An 8,229-nucleotide genomic window follows, 5' to 3' on the forward strand; every position below is an offset into this window, starting at 1 on the left:
AAGTAACATTTCACATCAGTTTTTTTAAAGACCGATGTTGTTTTAGAAATTTATTTTTAACATGATGTCTGTTTTTTCAATAAATCCCAAAAATAACCTGCAAATTTTAAAATCAGACCACACAACATATAATTTTCATTCTGTTTTGAAACAGTTTTTACCAGAAAATTCAATAAGAAATTTACTAATTACTATGAATTTAAAACATATTTAATGTTGACACATGAATTGTAAATTAAGTAAGTAAATATAAACTACAATTACAAGATTGTCTAAACATCCTAAGTTTCATTTTTCACTTTCAAATAGTACTTTGCCCACTGGTTGCGAAGTGCCTTCAATCTTTCTGGTTCCAATGGTCTAGGATCAGTGAAATACTGCATGATATAATAAAACATAAGTTAATAATATATTAGCAATCATAATAATATGAAATTTGGTGAATTAAAAATTACCATTTCCCAATTATTCTGGAAATTTCCTAAGATTATAGTTGACATCCAATGCATGACGTAATACCCACACTCAGTGCTTCCTTTTTGTCTATATCATTCATTAGTTAAAATTTATTATTACTACAATTTTTAGGATAACTAACATGAAAAAAAATTGTACATAATAATTTATTATTAAATATTAGTGTAAAAAATAAAATTATTAACATATACTATTTACTCTTTTTTTTAGTAGCATCCACTATTTACTCTTAACACAATGCATTTGGTAATAACCAAAATATTAAATTTTACGTCCATTTGTATGTTGGTTAAATGTCACTTACAACATCAGTTTTTTAAAAAACCGATGTTAAATGTCACTTACAACATCAGTTTTTTAAAAAACCGATGTTAAATGTCACTTACAACATCAGTTTTTTAAAAAACCGATGTTAACGTGTATGCATTAACATCGGTTTTTTGGAAAACCGATGTTAACATATTACACGTTAACATCAGTTTTTGAAAAACCGATGTTAACGTGTATGCATTAACATCGGTTTTTTGGAAAACCGATGTTAACATATTATACGTTAACATCGGTTTTTGAAAAACCGATGTTAACAAATGATGTTAACATCGGTTTTCCAAAAAACCGATGTTAACATCATTAGTTAACATCGGTTTTTTGGAAAACCGATGTTAAGAATGATACTTTATTTACAAATATGCCACCGCGTTTAACTTAACATCGGTTTTGTAAAAAACCGATGTTAATAAGCCGATGTTAAAACTACTTTTTGTAATAGTGACATACAAGAATGAATAAGAATTGAATAATTAAATAGCAAATTATACAATGACTAGTTTTGCAACGGCTAGTTTCATAACAACTAGTTTTATGATGATCAAGTTTCACAAATAAAAAAAATGAACAAATTAAAATATGGTTATAATTTTTTTTTTAAAAAGACAAATCAAACATGATTCCTAAAAATAAAAATTAAAAGATTGTTACAACAAATTAAAACTACCTAACAAATTAATACTACATACTTAGTTTACGCCAAATTATTTTACAAAAGGTTTGATGGTCTTGGAGTTGACTTTCCCACATTGTAGATGTGTTCCTTATTAGAATATCATAGTATTCCTTCTCCTTTAAGACTTCTAGCTTGGCGTTGAGAACATTTTTTTCCTCATTGCTTCCTCCACACCAGTCAAGTCCACAGGATTGCTAGATGTTCTTAGTCCTTTTCCATTATTCTACCTTTCGGCTACCTTTTTCCGCATTGGATCGACAATTGGAGATGATATGTCAGTTTTAGAATCTTTGACCAGTGTTTATGGATTAGATGACAATAAATATGTTCCAAATGTGGAAATCTTCATCCTTTTAGAGCAATTTTTAGTAAACTGGTCTAACCATTTTGGTTGATCTTTCAAAAGTCGTCAAACATGTTCCAAACCAAAATCACTTCTGTTATCTCCCTTCCAAATGGCATATCCGTGAAGCATAACATCGTTATCCATGCAATCACTTTTCTTCAATGATACTGCTTGCTTGTGATAAATGCTTTACATAGGTATATTTTATGATTAAATCAAACAAAAATTATTAGATTTCCTCTCTTTTATGGATCCTTTCTGTGTAAATAGTTAAAATTTTAGTATCATTTAAGTTTTTATCTAATAGGTGTCTAAAATGGTGAGTTTATATTGTTTTGATGGTGTATTTGTTACAAAAACACATAAGAAATCTTGGAAGAGAAGTTGAAGATTTGAAGGTTCTCACTCAATGCATAGCACTCGCTCAACTCACAAAAGTCACACGCAGAAGCCAGACACCACGTGAAGGCGTGCTTAGCGCGAGTCATGCGTTAAGCGTGTGACCACCGCCTCACCCGCTCAGTGCAGCAGTTGCGCTTAGCGTGGGCTTGCATAAAAATTAAGCTAACTATGACCTATAAAAGGAGGAGGAAGCAAAAGAAAAAGACATACCGAGACTCAGAGCTTTCTACTGAATACCCTCAAAGTTTGAGCTACTCAAATAGGAGAAACCTTCTCTAGAGCCATCTCTTATCTCCTTCTCCATCCTTATTCTTTTTCTTACATCCCCATCAATCCCCAAAATGTAAAGCTTCTCATGATAATGAAAGGCTAAACCCCCATTGTTGGGAATCTAGAAGTCAAACTCTTGTAATGTAATTTTCCCCTACTATCTATTTAATGCAATTTTAATTTTTATTGCTCCTTCTTTGTGCTTCTTGTTATTGATTGTGGTCTGATCATTCATACTCATGCATCTGTTTAGGATTTAGGCATTGGGAAGTGTTTATTTTATGAAAAACTGGTAAATGACATCTAAAAGAATCATATATAGAGATAGAATGATATTATTTAGCCTATTCATGCATCTCTAATTTTAATGTGATTTATTTATTTTAATCTCTTATGGGATTAGCGGAAAAGATTAGATAAATTAAGTTCTTTCAGTTGAGGAATCAAGCTTAGAGTATCAGAGTAGATGTAGGTAAAAATTGTAATAATATTAAATAGAAAAAATATTAACATTACATCAAAGAGTAGTTTTGGTAGGCTAGGTCTCAACATATTTACATTCTGAATTAACCTTCACATTCAAAAGTGTTTGTTTTCTTGTCTTTCCTAATTTCAATTTTTCCTATTTTCAATAATTTTACTTTACTTTTAACTCCTCATCCCTTTTCTTCAATTAATTGCTTGAAATTTGAATATACGTTAACTTAAGTATAAATAAAGTCTTTGTGGACTCAACACTCGAACTTCCGTTTACTTTACTACTTGTGACAATTTGGTGCACTTGCCAATAGTCCAACAAGTTTTTGGCACCATTGTTGGGGACTTTGTCCTTTGTACTTGGTTTTTTGCATACTCTAATTCTAAAGCAATCATTATTTATTCTTTATTTATGTTTTAATTCTTTAACCTTGATAACATGTGTTGTAGTTCATTTTCTTTCTTGCATTTGAGGTATAACTGCAGGGGAAGACCCTGCTCTATTGAATCTAGAGATTGAAGTAACTTGCATAATAAACAACACCGCAAGAAGAATAAGAGAGCAACAAGAGGTGCAGGCTAATTAAGGAGAGAGATGACCCTCATCCTCTAAATGATCCTCTTCCTTTCCTGTGATCAACCCACATCCCAAATTTGAAGAACGTATCATGGAAAAAGATAGTTCATAGAGAATGACTCTAGAGGATTACTCTATTTCCTCTACACCTTAGTACTTCACCAGCATAGTCCGACCAGAAGTTCAAGCAGCCAACATTAAATATACATATTCCCTCATCTAGTTGATTCATGACAATCTCTTCCATGGCCTACCGAATGAAAACCCATATACTCACCTTACCACATACATAGAGATCTGCAACACGACAAAAATAGCAGGAGTTCCAAAAGATGTCATTTGTCTCAACCTATTTTCTTTCTCCTTGGTCGGTGAAGCAAAATGTTGGCTTCACTCATTCAAGGGAAATAACTTGCGGACATAGAAAGAGGTGGTGGAGAAGTTCCTAAAGAAGTATTTTCCTTAGTCTAAGACGGCTGAGGGGAATGTGAAAATCTCTTCATTTCACCAATTCCATGATGAATCATTGAGTGAAGTTCTAGACGGCTTCCATGGTTTACTCCAGAAAACTTCCACCCATAGGTTCAACGAGCCGATTCAGTTAAATATATTCATTGATATATAGCTTGTAACCTCATTCCAAGCAACTTCTAGATGCATCTATTTTGTCTATTTCACCAAATCGTCACCCTATTTTTTAATTCACTATTTAAGTCCTATATTTCAAAATTCATTATCTTAGTCCCAAATTTTAACCGTTGACTAGATTAGAAAGTTGATCAATAATTTCTAAAATAATAAGAACTTAAAAAAATGCTTGAGAAAAAACTAGAATCATGGTCTTTAAAGCGAATGACACACTCTTTTACTGCTACACCCACTTGACCATATAAATATTTGATGCAAAATGTGATATTAATATAGGTTTTATGTGAAAATAGTTCAAAATTCAAACTTTATTCATTTTAATTTATTATATTTTCATAATCTAATATATTATTTTTTAAAATATAATATATAAGATTAAATTTTATTTTGCATAAATTCAAATATGTATACTTATATAAGCTTTATATATATATATATATATATATATATATATATTATTTTTATAATCTTATGTATTTTTATGACATTATTTAGAACTTATTTTATACAATAAATATATAATATAATTTTATCATTAATGTATATTTTTTATATAAATTATAATTTCATAAAATGATAATATTTTATTATCTTTTAAAATATTTATATATGTGATTTAATGAAAGTATTTTTTTTTACCTGTATTAAGATATTCTTATTATTTATTATAATATTATTTTTTAGTTATATTTAAATTTATTTAATCAAGTATGTCATTTTTTTAAGGAATTAAACTTTATAGTAAAGATACGTAATTAAATAAAATAAAAATATTTTCTATTTTTAAAACTATTTTATGCATGTGATTTATTGACATTATTTTTTATGTATATTAAAATAAATGACATGAATATCTTAATATGGATACAAAATTATTGTCACTAAATTAAAATAATTATTCTAAAAGATAAATATAATATATAAAATAAAAATAAACTTATATACATATATTCTAATTTATCTAAAAATAGAATTTAATCTTACATATTATATGTTAAAAGATAATATATAAGATTATAAAAATATAATAAATTAAAAAACAATAAATTTTGAATTTTAAATTATTTTTACATAAAACTAATATTAATATTATATTTTTCATTAAATATTCAAATAAGCACTTGAATGTAATAATAATGAAATATATTTCTTTTTAAGAATCATGATTCTAGTCCTTAAGCATTTTTTAAGTTCTTATTATTTAAAAAAAATATTAATTAATTTTCCAGTTTAGTCTATGTTTAAAATAACATAGATTCAACATAAAAATTTCAATAAATCAATATTGATAATTCATCACGGATCTTAAATATATTTAATCATTTTTTCGATAACTAACTTTAACTACTTTTATTTTGATCTGAATATATGTTGATACTATTACTTTAAGTCATACGTTTTTTAAAATTTTGAAATAATGTAATTGTTAATTTTTATTTTTAGGAATTTTTATATTTTCTTTAATTTAGAGACTAACGTGAGAGTGTTTATCAAATTTACGAGACTACAAATTATTTAAACGATATTGTTTCCACCTCATATCTTCCTGGTGAGAAATATTTTTCATGATTCCTCTGTGCCCTGGATTTTTTGGTTTTTGTGAGGGATGGTTCCCCACCAGTAGCAAAATATCTCTCCATCTTCATAGGACATGAACAATGCTTGGTGATCAGAATTTCTTTTCAAAAAGCTGGACGTTTACAAATTAAATTGATTAAATTGTCTTTTGTTCAAAATTAGTTTATCAAAATATAAAATTTCACTCAAAATTAAAAGCATCTCAAAGTTTTTTCTCTTTCAACTACGTACAATCTCCCATTTTATAAATGTTTCAATTTTTTTTTCTTAAGGGTATATGTCTTTAACACTATTTTGGTTGAAAAATAAAAGTGAGAGGAAAGAAAATAAAAAAGAAAGAAAGTGAATAGAAAATGAGATAATGTTTTACACAGTGTGTGCATGATAGATAGAAATGAAATGAAAGAATGAAAAGAAAATGAAAAATCTAAGATTGCTTGGTGGATTTGAAAAAAAGAGTGAAAAAGGGAGAAAATATTTGGATCTAAGTGGTTAAGTAGATAATAAAAAACTAAAATTAAGGCATTTATGAAAATCTAATTTTATCTGGATCTTGAAAATTAAATTGATCAATGAAAAAACAAAAATAAAAAATTGATAGGTATATGATCCATTATGCTTTGTCATGGGTGCACCCATGAAAGGGACACCAGAGTCACGCGCTTTGAATAAAGAAATTCACGGGTGTCTGTCTGCATACGGAAGAAAGGGTTCATTTGAAATTTTCAGACAAATAAAGTGACACGTTTTTTACGTTAAAGTTTCACAACTGCATTTTAAATTTTTTTTTAAAACTTTCCCCGCTTTTCATTCCTCAGCTTTCTTATGAACCAAACACACTATATATACCCTTACTCATACAAGTCAGTATAAATAAAATTATTTAAAAAATTCAAAAATACTTATGTTATACTAGAAGATTTAACTGAGTTTTTATCTTACATAAAATTTACCATATAAACTAAATAAATATGAATTAAAAATAACATTTTTTCTCATCATGCAAGTTACAAACAATAATTTATACGAACTAAGATTATAGTGCACATACACATGTCTGATATTAATAGATTGTCGGAAGCTAGTTACTACCCGGCCTGCAAAGTAGCTAGCAAGCAGTGGCAGACCTACATAATTGTGAGGATATATATTTACATCTCTCATTTTTTAAAATTTATCAATAAATAAAATCTTATATTTTTATATTTTATTTTATTTATATTTATATAATTAAACTCACTCATTTTATTTTTTATAATTTACATTCACTATTTTAAGATTTGAATCCGCCACTGCTAGCAAACCCGATCTTTTTGAGTTTGGGTGCATCATACGGTCTATGAAGGAACTCTTAACCTTCATATACATACAAACTATCATGTCAGTTTTGTGAGATTCCATCACTTGATATATATGTTTTTTTCTTTTCTCTCTTCTCACTCCTTTTGCAAAAAGTAGGAAACGATGTTTTTCTCTCAAGCAGGAACATAATTTATCAAATTTTGAACTAAGCATTTAAAATTTTTAATTCAGCTTTTATGAATTTATTACATTTTGTAACTAAAATTCCTTAAAAACTAAGGTTATTGCATCTTTGTTAACTAATATGGGTTTACATGCATGTCTCCCTTTTTCTCCTGCGAGCTAGGGCTAATGAACCAAGATGTGTTGCTAAAATAAATGTCTAGTCTGATTCTTAAAGCTGGAAGAACTTCCTATATGCATGGATCTTGTTGCTGCAATTTGGATTCAATTATGGCTGGCTGCGATGGCAATGTAGTTTTGCGTTAGGTCTCAAAACCAAGTTATTTGTTAGGTCTCCATCAAGAGAAGTTAGCTATTTTGAAGGGTTTAGATATTCTACAGTGATATTTTCATTGTACAAGATCTTTTCTTTATAGGCTAATAAAATAAATATATATTATATAAGTAATTAAAATAATTCTGGCAGCATCATTAGTAATGCCCTCACCAGACCCTTAACGACACTGTACAAGACCTTAGTCAGAAATTATTTTATATATTTTATAAAAAAATGTTTTAAATTTAGAATTTAATGCCTTGATATTATAAACAGGGCCAAACGACCAGTGGTAATATTTTTTCTAAATTATTGAATGAGATAAATTTTAAATAAATACCTAAAAAGAGAAAAGTCATAACATCTTATAATTTCTGAATTTAAAGTCATAAATCATATTATGACTTTTATTTGTACTGAAGTTGTAAAAAGGTATACCACTTAATTTTTTTATGACTGTGAAATCATATATATATATATATAGCGGCAACTTCATTTTGTTATGACTGTGAAATCATATTAGGATTTTTTTTCCTAATTGTAGTACATTTTAATTAACTTGACTTTAAAGTTGTACATACAGCGGCAACTTCATTTTGTTAGTGTTTTATTTATTGAAAATATATTAAATAAAGAAATCTAAAAAATAT

The 8,229-nt window shown here is 27.8% G+C and overlaps 1 long non-coding RNA gene across 1 annotated transcript; it reads right to left on the minus strand.

Annotated features, from left to right (window-relative positions):
• Positions 1 to 228: 228 nt before the first annotated feature.
• LOC121173314 (uncharacterized) lies at positions 229 to 516 on the minus strand. Its single transcript, XR_005887914.1, has 2 exons — positions 456 to 516; positions 229 to 377 (listed from the first exon to the last, which is right to left on the minus strand). It is a non-coding gene; the product is annotated as an uncharacterized lncRNA (long non-coding RNA).
• Positions 517 to 8,229: the final 7,713 nt, after the last annotated feature.

The sequence above is a fragment of the Glycine max genome, chromosome 13 (genome assembly GCF_000004515.6).
Source record: "Glycine max cultivar Williams 82 chromosome 13, Glycine_max_v4.0, whole genome shotgun sequence".
Taxonomy (NCBI): domain Eukaryota; kingdom Viridiplantae; phylum Streptophyta; class Magnoliopsida; order Fabales; family Fabaceae; genus Glycine; species Glycine max.